The sequence below is a fragment of the Lepisma saccharinum genome, unplaced genomic scaffold, assembly GCF_977018435.1.
Source record: "Lepisma saccharinum unplaced genomic scaffold, izLepSacc3.1 HAP1_SCAFFOLD_479, whole genome shotgun sequence".
In the NCBI taxonomy this organism is placed as follows: Eukaryota; Metazoa; Arthropoda; class Insecta; order Zygentoma; family Lepismatidae; genus Lepisma; species Lepisma saccharinum.
The window spans coordinates 48,092-59,129 of NW_028143171.1; the positions used below are offsets into that span (position 1 = coordinate 48,092).

An 11,038-nucleotide genomic window follows, 5' to 3' on the forward strand; every position below is an offset into this window, starting at 1 on the left:
AGTCCTACAAAATATTTGATATCTTGTCAAAGGGACCAAGGGAGATTTTTTTTAAAAAGAGAGAAGAAAAGGAATGTAGGCTGAAAAACTAGTCAATGAAGGAACCAGAAAGGAAAATGTCTTTAAAAGGAGAAAAAATTGAATGTGGGCTGAAAAAGGGAAGTCAAAACCATGTAATCTTGTTGGTGGAAGGTAATTATCAACACTGGTGTTATTCCATGATCCCTGTTGAAAAATAAAAAAGAACTTTCCTTTAAAATCCGGTCTCTAGGTATGGGATATTTTTACAAAGGCAATAGGTGGATTCTCCAGATCCATCGGCATTGGGGAGTTAGGATCAATTGAAATACATCCACACTTTCTTCATAATGTTTCGCATTGCTTTATTTTTCCAGTTTCAACCATAAAGAAATTAAGGTTGAACCAATACCAGTAATGATACTGATAGTCTTACAAATTCCCACCAATACTGATGCTTGAAGACTGTAACAATAAAACGTTATTCTAAATATTGATCAATGTGTAAGTATTCCTCTGTAAATTATAGTCTTCTATTGACCACAGTTTTGCTTTAAAGTAGAGATGTATCAATATGAAAATTTGGCAGATACTGATATTCTGTAGTAGAACCACCAGCAAATGAACCTGTGCACCATTATCGCTTTTGCAATGCACAACAGGGCCTCCCCAATGGTCATTACCTTGTAATCAAGGGTTCGATACCAGGTGGAGGCATAGTAGTTCAGATTCTACTTTAAAATGTAGGTTGTCCCGATTAGCCTTTCTGTGCATAAAGTGGACTTACAAACAACAAATAAAACTACAAATCAAAGCAATGAACATCAAGCTGCACTTTTCATCTAAAGATATCGGTTTGGCGGTTACCCGGAGATAAATAATTTACTCTGATAAGCTTACTTTTCATTTTTTCCGTGGAAATTTTCTTAGCGATCGATTTCACCACCCGTCTAGTGGCTTCGTCAGTCATGTACGAAATCAATCATAAAGAAAATTTGCACGGAAGAAATTAAAAGTAAGTTTATGAGAGTATAAACAAGCTGCAGATTAAGACATATACTTTTTTAAAAAGTACACAATGGATATTATGTGTTCATGTCCATAAAAAATAGAACAAAATAGCACAGTAATTTAACCAATAAACCGATATGGCTATATCTGCCGATACTGATAGAGAACCGATTAATCTCTTCCATCCCTACTTTAAAATATTCAGATAATTACAATGGAATACATAAAATAGCTGTCATTTAATAACCAAATTATTTTTTTTTCGCACATAATACTGGTACAAGGTAAATTCAAAACTTGAAGTTTGCATATTTCTGCTAAAGTATCAGCCGTGAATGAATTCCAACAGATACATAGACATCAGTATCAGCTCGGTTCTAAAAAAGAAAACTAATTTTGCTCAAACAAGCACTTGTTTGGTAACACTTCCCAATGTTTAATGATTTATCGCAAGTACTTGTAGGAGTAAGTTTGAAGCTTGACGAAACTAATTAGCGTTACTTACTGGAGAAATTACGATTTCAATGGAGCTTGTGGAAGCTGGAAAAATCGTTCTCCAGAAAACAGTCAGTAAGCAATCAATAAGATACTGAAGCACTGGTATGTGTTGACACAATTAGAAATGAAACCATGTAAGAAATGCCTGTGCTCCATTATACATTCGGAATTATACAATCAGAACTTGGCCCTTCATTTCATGTAGCAATGTTTCACCATTTCTCATTCTGCTTGTGTCAGCTCTTTCCTCATTTTCTGGTATTTATTTATTTTGCAGTGTAGCCATTACGTGAATTTGTACTGCAGTTTTTTTATAGGGATTTTGTATTTCACTCATATTTGTATTCCATTGGATGTACTCTGTTTCTCGTAGTTATATTCAGTGTTGTTACCTGTGGAGGATTCAGCCATTGTGAGGAATCTGTATTATACAGTGTATGTGTGTCATTTTGTAATGTAATAAAATTCATATTGCATGTATGACCTTCATGTATTGTGTATCTTTTCTGAGTGAAATAAAGTGAATGGTTATTCTAAGCATCTGCATTCTGTGGAGTTAAAAAGCACCATGAGAAATGATGAAACCCCCAGAAGAAAATATAGTGCTTGTTTGAGTTTGGTTTTCAGTATAATTAAGGTTTAAATTGGAGCTGAGCATATAAGAAATAACGACATTTGTTTTCCTCTAACTGCAAGAAAGTTTAGAAAGTGACACATTGTTGCTTGTAAGCGCTGCAGAACAGAGGAACATTATGTCGGTGGTGATAATACAAACAATACAAAGCACTTCTGCCTGGAATTGAAGTATATATTTCTGGTATTATCATGTTGGCACTAAAAATCCAACATTGTTTAGATAATATGATAGATATGGAAACTTACTACCGGAAGACAATTTCTGTTCTTGCATAGGATATATAGTCTGTGTAGTATAGCAACTCTCATGAAAATACATTGCCAACAACTTGGTCAGTTTACTACTATAAAGTATGTTGTCAAAGAGTTTGACAAATTGTTCTGAAGATAGTGCATAATCAAAAAATTGTTGCTGCATCCATTAACTTATGATGATCATTGAAATAAGTGTACAACTATGCAATAAGCAAGGTTTATATTTTTGTCATAAATATGCTTAAAACTTGGTAAACATGCCATATATAGTTTTTGGTACAAGTGTGTGTTGGAGGGATGGGGAGTAGTCAATAAGGTCCTGACTGTAATGTCATTGAGTTATGCACAAGGTATTATTGTGACCAGAAAAAAAAAGTAAATTTTTATTATGAGGATGTTCAATGCTGTGAAAATAATTTATTGTCTTAAACAATTACTAACATTAAGTGCTGGTCAGAATGTATGTTAACTTGTCATCGAGAAATAACAAATATTTATACGATGAATGTTTTTGCAGGTTCTCCATTGGAACTAATTCACATGAAATGCGAAGAGTGAGAGGATTACTTCCAGAGGTAGAACAGAAAGGTAAGAGCAAAGCCCTACGTGCATTAATAGTTTTGTTTTCTTCATCATAAAACTCCCTTTTTTCTCCATCTGAAATGTGATGACGTCCCTAAGTGTCTGTGACTTACGGCACTTGCACGTGGTGTCGATGGTGGAAGTTCACCTTCATTTGAACAATTTCATGAATAGTGTTCATGTGATATTGGCAAGGAATGGTACTGTAAAAGAGTTAACGAAATTGGTATGGTTTTGCCTAAGATTTATACTTATCTCAATACAGTGAACTTGTACACACATTTTGAGAAAAGCATGAGGGATATCTAGATGTTGTGTTTCTTCTGATGCAGCAAGTGGGAGTGAAACTGTGAGGCGTTGTCTTTTGAAAATATGTAGCAAGTGGAAGTGAATGGGAAATGTTAGTATCAGCTGATGAAAGTTTCAACGTCGGTTTAGATTTTGCCTCATGAGATAAAGTGTTTTGGCATTTTTAGAATGAGATTTCTTCCTCCCAGTCATTTGCTTTGAGTTATCAAAAATCGATTTAAAGAAATCTTCGTTAACCAGTGGTCCTTGGTAGATGCATTTTAGTGAGTACCTTTAGACTGGCCATACCAGGATAGGTAAATGATGGTATCTTTCCTCAGGTTTGCCGTAGAAACTTCAAGTTCCTCGTCTTTTGTTTAAAATAGTGTAAGCTTTCATTTAAATAAGGTTTCATATGATTGTATTAATAACCATGTATTTTTATGTGTAGTTTCATGTATTTTTTAGAAGAATAAATGACTAACTTCAAGAGTGAATTTCGTGCAATGCCCCCCCTTCAATTTCCCCCCAATTTTATATGTAGGTAGCTCAAAGTGTGTACTAATGCCTGATGAAAAAATTGGGATGGGCGGTTCAGAGACAGGGTGATAAAAAAATAATTTGCATTAAATGACATTAAAAGTCAATCTTATTAAAAATGCTTATGTATTTAGCACAAAGCCTGAAGTACAATATGTTTTAAGGTATAATATTCAAAATTTCTGGAATCAAGTGAACACAGTTGCACCATCTAGCAGCATCTTTGTGAAGTACATTGCAACAAGGCCAGGAGCTCAGTGCAAGCCGTTCGCGCACGCGAGCAACACGTGTCAGAGTCTGTAGCGGTCAGTGGGATATTTTGTGGCTGTGTTAAAAACGAAAGATTTGCAGGAGCAATGTGTGTGCGTTAAATTTTGTTTCAAGCTCGGTAAAAGTGCCACAGAGACGTTCACAATGGTTCGGGAAGCCTTCGGTGATGAAGCAATGAGCCAATCACAGTGTTGTGATGGGTACACTCAGTTCAAAACTGGGAGAACTTCGACGGACGAAGATCCTCGAAGTGGGCGACCGTCCACGTCAACAGACGATGGTCACATCAACCTTTTTTCGATTTACAAGGAATAGTTCATTACGAATACGTCCCACGAGGACAAACAGTCAACAAGGAATTTTATGTGGAGGTTATGAAAAGGTTAAGACGCTCAGTGATGCGGAAAAGGCCTGAGCTTTGGCGGAACCAAAACTGGACGCTACATCACGACAGCACACGGGTTCACACCGCTCTACTTGTGACTGAATTTTTGGCCAAAAACAGGACGACTGTGATTCCTCAGCCTCCATTTGGCTCCGGCAGATTTTTCCTCTTTCCAAAATTGAAATAGACATTGAAAGGTCGTCGGTTTGACACAATTGATGACATCAAACAAAAATGTACGAGGGACCTAAAGAGAATTCCGGAAGAAACGTTCCAGGAGGCGTTTCAAAACTAGAAGAAACGTTGGGAGCGATGTGTGGCCAGCCAAGGACAGTACTTTGAAGGGGACAAACATGAATAAGATGTACATGTTCAGGTAAAGTTGCTATTCCAACAATCCGGTCTTTTTTTGAACACACCTTGTATTTAGCAAATAATATTGGACACAATTTTTATATTTTGACCATTTCGAACATACTAAAGTATTTGACTTATCACTAAGTACATACATATGTCCTTCCATTTGTGTTGTTAATGTCCACTGGACACAGAATATTTTGTGGCCAGTAGTAGGAAGTTGATGGACCAAGTGGATGCGAGAATTTAATTGCTGCATTTCCTTTTTTTTCCCATGGACATTTGAAGCAATCTTACAAACAAGTTTGTTACACACACAAGCTACTACATAACTGTTTAGAGTTGGAATTCAGAAAGAAACTTCTTCTCAACAATCAAACCACACAGTTATACAAAACTTATTTCATCAGTTTTTTGTTTTTTTTTTATCTTTGCATTGACTGTTAAACAACTAGTGTTTCGAAGCAACTGGTTGCAAGTAACAGTTACTTTTTATTTAGGAATTCTAATTGTAACTAGCGACCGGAATTGCTGGCCTGGCAAGGAAGCTATGCTTTGTTGCATGCTAACTTTAGAACATCCACGCTTTACTTCTATTCATCTTTAATTATATGTGAAATGTTCAGTGTTTTTGGTGGTCTGCTGCGTTCGTTTGGAATGTGGTTTTCAAGCTAGGAAAAAATCATTGTCAAAGGAGTGGACCTTGTTGATCTTGGAATGGAGGAGAAAGAAATAGGTGCAAGTGGAATCACTGACACAGACATCATATTCAAAATACCGTGGTTAGCATACTAATGATTTCTTAATTAAAATCGTTCAAGCAAAGCTGACTCTGTGTTCCATCATTTATTTGCAGTAGTAATGTAAATATATGAAGGCATATTATAGAAACATGAATAAAACACTCAAGTCTTCATGATCATTGATTTGGTGTAATTTTTACACAAAATCAATCAAAAATTTTGTGTAATATTTACACAAATCAATGATCATTAACTGTAAGTTACTTTCACAGTAATTGTAAAGTAACTCATAATTACTTTCAAAGTACCAATAACTGTAACTGAGTTAGTTTTTAAATGATAACTGTAACTCTGTTACTTGTTAAAAGTAACTTACCGAACCTGTAGCCTAAGTTCAAAATAGTGCATAGTTAATTTTTGTAATTATTATGTTTAGTACTTTGCAATCGCTGGCACATCGTACTGCGCATTTTGTCATTTCACCTTACATAATTGATAAGATATTTATGCCTTGAATACCATTGGTACATACATCATTGCCTCACTTGATACTTGATACTGTAGAAGTCTATACAAGTGTTTTAACTGTTCCAACCAGCTCATCACAAGAGTTTCTGTGGTATATGGCAAAATCTCCTTGGAAAAACTTTAATCAGCACAAATGTGTATTATTAATTCTAACTTCATATTACGTATCCCCATGAAGAATAACCAAAAAAAGAACTTCCATATTGAGATAAAATGCACAAAAAGAATGTTCTCGAAGATAATTTGTTAAACTTGAAAATGTTAATAATGATGATTATATTTCTTAAATTGAAGACAGTTGAAACTGACTTACAGTGGAACCTCGATTTTGTGTTATTCAGGCAACCAAGCTGCAAAAACTTAGAATGCGAGAAAATGTGAAACTCAGGAAAATTTCTTAGGAATTTGCTATGTTGGGACTACCAAGATTGAATATAAAATGCAAGACAATGTAAAATCAAGGAACTTGAAATCGGGATTCCACTGCAATTATTATTTGTAAATTTCAATTAATTTATGAATTTTAGAGGGGGCAAATGCTTCCCTTTGCCTCTGCCAGGTTATGCCTATGCTTACCTTCACACATAGTGAATAGATATTTTGAATATTACCTTAAAACATATTGCACTTCAGGCTTTGTGCTAAATACATAAGCATTTTTAATAAGATTAACTTTTAATGTCATTTGATGCAAATGATTTTTTTATCACCGTCTCTGAACTGCCCATCCCAATTTTTTCATCAGGCATTAGTACTCACTTTGAGCTACCTACATATAAAATTGGTGGAATTGAAGGGGGGGCATTGCACGAAATTCGCTCTTTAAGTTAGTCATTTATTCTTCTAAAAAAATACATGAAACTGTATCAATAACCATGTAGTTTTATGTATAATCATCTGAAACCTTATTTAAATAAAAGCTTACGCTATTTTGAACAAAAGAAGAGGAACTTGAAGTTTCTACGGCAAACATGAGGGAAGATACCATCATTTATAACCTAATGCGTGTCATTCAAAGTGGAGCCGCAAGTGGCGTACATGGAGATTTTAAGAAGCGCGTAACTTCTGAACCCCTTGACGAATCTAAAAAAAATGTCATTTTTGTAATCAGCAAAATCGGGGATGGTGGGTGACATGGCCTAGATGAATTGACGTGGAATGACCCTTATAACAACAATTTAGGTATTTTTTGATCCAAATTGATGAAAGTTCCTATTGCCTTTTTAAAGAATATAATAAAAATAATGGTAAAAACAATCTAGGATAAATTATGTAAATGAGTTGCAAAATTATTTCAGACTATTACCTAACATGCCTAGATTGAGTGGAGCAGATGGAAACATTTGTCGAATTCTACACCAAATTAATTATTGTGAACATTCTGAAACAAAATTATTCAACTTAATTACGGAACTCCATACTCAATGTATCTCAATGCCCTACACCAAAAAAAAAAAAAAAAAAAAAAAAAAAAGAACATTGGCGAGTTTTGGATTTGAACCCGCGACCCTTAATTCAAAGGGAAAAAGAGCTCTGGCATGAGTACTTTACCAAATACTCTACAATGACACTGGTAGCAAATGTCTTGAAAGGTCTGATGACTGCGCTGTCTACCACTTTTCTATGTGACAAACACATTTTCGCTGCAAATTATGAGAATTATTAACTTTTGTTCATTGCACAGTACTTTGCAAGGCATTCTTTATATCCAATTTGGATAAAAATTCATAATTTGACCCTTCGTGTTCAAACTTGACAGCAATTTCCTCCAGATGGACCACTAACGAATGCATTGTTACCAACCTCACAACAGTTTCTTTGATTCTAAATTTAACATGGGCCTCCCCAGTGATAGCGTCATCACCTTGTAATAAAGGGGTCCCCGGGTTCGATACCTGGTGGCTCGGATTCCACTTTAAAACTGTAGGTCCAGTCCTGATTATCCTTACTGTGCATAAAGTGGACTTAAAACAATTCAATCAATCCAAATTGCAAGTATTCTGTGAAATTAAATTATTCGTCATACTTAAATTTTCCATTTTGTTCTCTATTAATATGTTGGGTGAATATAGTTTCTGCTTTATGTTATAACCAAGCATGTAAATCTTTTACCACAGTTTTTCTCGTCTAGTAAAGGGACCTGTAGTAAAGTTGTCTATTCTCTGCTGGTGCGCTAGAGCTGTTGTCACGTTAACGATTTCTGAACTTAGAATAAATATTTCAGGGCGGTCAGGTAACATTTGGAGAAGTGTACAATGGCAACATCAAAACAGTAGAAGGCCAACAGCTGTCATGTGGAATACTTACAATGTGCATGAGGTTCTGTCAGTTCATATCATGAAGGTTGTAGTATCTAAATTTGCGTATCAATGTCAGCTTCACATATGCACCATTCTTTCTGAATGACTATATGTGGTTCAATCAAAACATGTCGCATAATATATATATATATATATATATATTTCTCGCACACTGACCTACTTTTCATTCTCAAGCGAGTTGTGCTCATGTCCTGTTCAACAACTTTCTGGAAGAAAAAAAAAAAGTTGACAGAGGAGAAGTTTATAATTATGTATTGTGTTGACATCTTTTGACTCCAGAGAGAAGCTTTATCTTGCTTTTAAGGAAATGCTTTAACATGTCCTGTTCAACATCAACTCTCAGTTTCTTTGTTGAACAATTATTTTCAATGTTATCAAATAAAGTTTGAATATACAGTATCTTTCCTTGCCTTTGTACACTTCTCCAAAAGTTAACTGACCATTCTGAAATATTTCTATTTGGATTTGAACCCATGTGGAAAAAATGTTGAAAAATGAAACTCAAACATCTAATAAACAAAATAATTAATATAAATAATACTAAAAGCTCAAACTGTAGCATTTTACCAACTGCTCTGTGAGACCAAGTCTTGACTGTGTGTATGATTGCGCAAGTTAACACTTTCCATGTCATCACATCTTCCACAGTAGTTCATGAGGTATTGTTAAATATAGTTTGTCTAAACCGGTGGTTCTCAAACTGTGGTACGTGCATCCCCAGGGGTACATGAACTAATTGAAGGGGGTACGCTATCAACTCGGAGAGTGGTTTTTCATCCATGATGAACTAAATAGACTAAATGTGGAGCAGAATCTCCACTGGAAAGTTTCAAGTGCCCAACAAGACATCAAGGAACTGTATCAGGCACATCCTTTTCATTAAAAACTCTGAGGATTTACAATAAAAAGATCAAAATTGTGCTTGACAGTTTATTTACAAAGTGTGTTTTGTTTTTTACTTTGTTTTACATATATTTTTCCCTAGTTTTAAAAAAAATGTTTATATATACATTTGTTCCACATTTTTATTTTTAATTAATCATAGAAGGATTCTAAAGTGTGGCAATATAGCTCTTGAGCATCAACAGATATCTTGAATTGGAAATACTTCAGAGTGGTCAGTTAATTTTTGGAAAGTATTCATTTGGTTTTTAGTAGTGTAAACCCCAATTGTAAATTTTTCTGCATTATACATTTAATCTTGTTCTAGCTTGGTTCCTTGTAAAGCATAAAATAGAGTACACTGAACTTATGTAAATTTCAATTTATTTCATATTGTTTGTTCATACAATTGACATCCCAAAGTAACAATCTGGATATATATTTTTTTTAATTTGTTGCAATATATTTAATTTCTAGCTGCTGATCATTTTTTTTATTTTTTCAGGTGGAACCCCCTTCTGGTAGGAGAACTGAATTTTCGAAGAACAAGTTTCCAAGTGAAGAAAGGAGGAATCCACAAATGTTTTCTAATTGAAACTTAGTAGCAACAGTTGCTCAGCCAGTGCTTCTGATTGGGAGGGAAACCATTGGTATGCTCTATTGTATCCATTTTTAGAAATAATAAAGTATATTGAAAATAAGAAATTTGACTTATCTTTGGTTTTGAGATAGAAAAATAAATTTAAAAATATAGTGTTTATTAAAAAATTATAAAATTCTTGGACTTACATAAAAAACTTAATAAATAAAATAGAAAAAATCAAATTTTTGGACTTATATAATACAAAATGTGCTGATTTTAGCATATTTTTCACAGATTTTGGTCAATTTTTGGCCAAAATATGCTTAAAAAATCACCCTAAGTCCAATTTAAGAAAATTTTGAACCTTCCCCCACCTAAACACTTTAGGCCAAATGTTGATAAGAAGAGTCTCAGGTGGGGTAAACTTTTTATTAGGTATTTAACAAGATAAAAGCTCCCTTTCGCGACCAAGTGCTACTTTTGAAAGAGTTAAAGTCCAATGTTGGCAATGACTGAATTGGTTGGTACATCAAAAGGAAATGTTGAGAATGCAATCCCAAACATTTCCTTTGAATGTACTCAATCAGTGCCAAAATGGGACTTCAGCGCTTTCAAACGTAGCACTATGCCTGAAAAAAGAGCATACAAAAAATCTCACCTTATTACAGGAAACTGCAAAACAAAAGGTTTACAAAAATTCCGAGGGAAAACTTGTACTTTTACAATGTCTGAATATCAAGGTGTCATGAAAGTAACCAACAAGTCTACATATTTCAGGTCTTGTTTCACTTTGAATTCTTCTTGCTCTGCAGCCTCCTCCACTGACCCTATCCTTAGATTTCCATCCACCTGCTCCTCTCTTCGCTTCTGGCCTGGTGAACTCCACTTGCAGGCAGATGGCATCTGGCTGTTGGAGATGATGGTGATTGCAGTATAATGGACGAGAACCTTGCCCCATGTTATTCGAAGCTCATCAGTGGTGGTCCTTACAAGGCCTGGAAAATAGTTCAGACTCAATGAGAGCAGCGACACCATAAAGAAGAGGAAAAAAACCTTTAAGTTAAAACTTAGAACAGAGGAATGTAACTCCAAATATGAGGTTTTCTGTTTTGTTTAACATATTGCCTATGAAGAGCTCTAT

General features: G+C 34.7%; 1 long non-coding RNA gene across 1 annotated transcript in view; it reads left to right on the top strand.

Annotated features, from left to right (window-relative positions):
• The window catches only part of LOC145982944 (uncharacterized), a 47,619-nt gene extending 36,803 nt beyond the window's left edge, over positions 1-10,816 (top strand). The window contains exons 3-5 of the long non-coding RNA XR_014441210.1: positions 2,936-3,006; positions 9,820-9,964; positions 10,710-10,816. This is a non-coding gene — a long non-coding RNA (uncharacterized LOC145982944). The remainder of the gene's footprint in view (positions 1-2,935; positions 3,007-9,819; positions 9,965-10,709) is intronic.
• Positions 10,817-11,038: the final 222 nt, after the last annotated feature.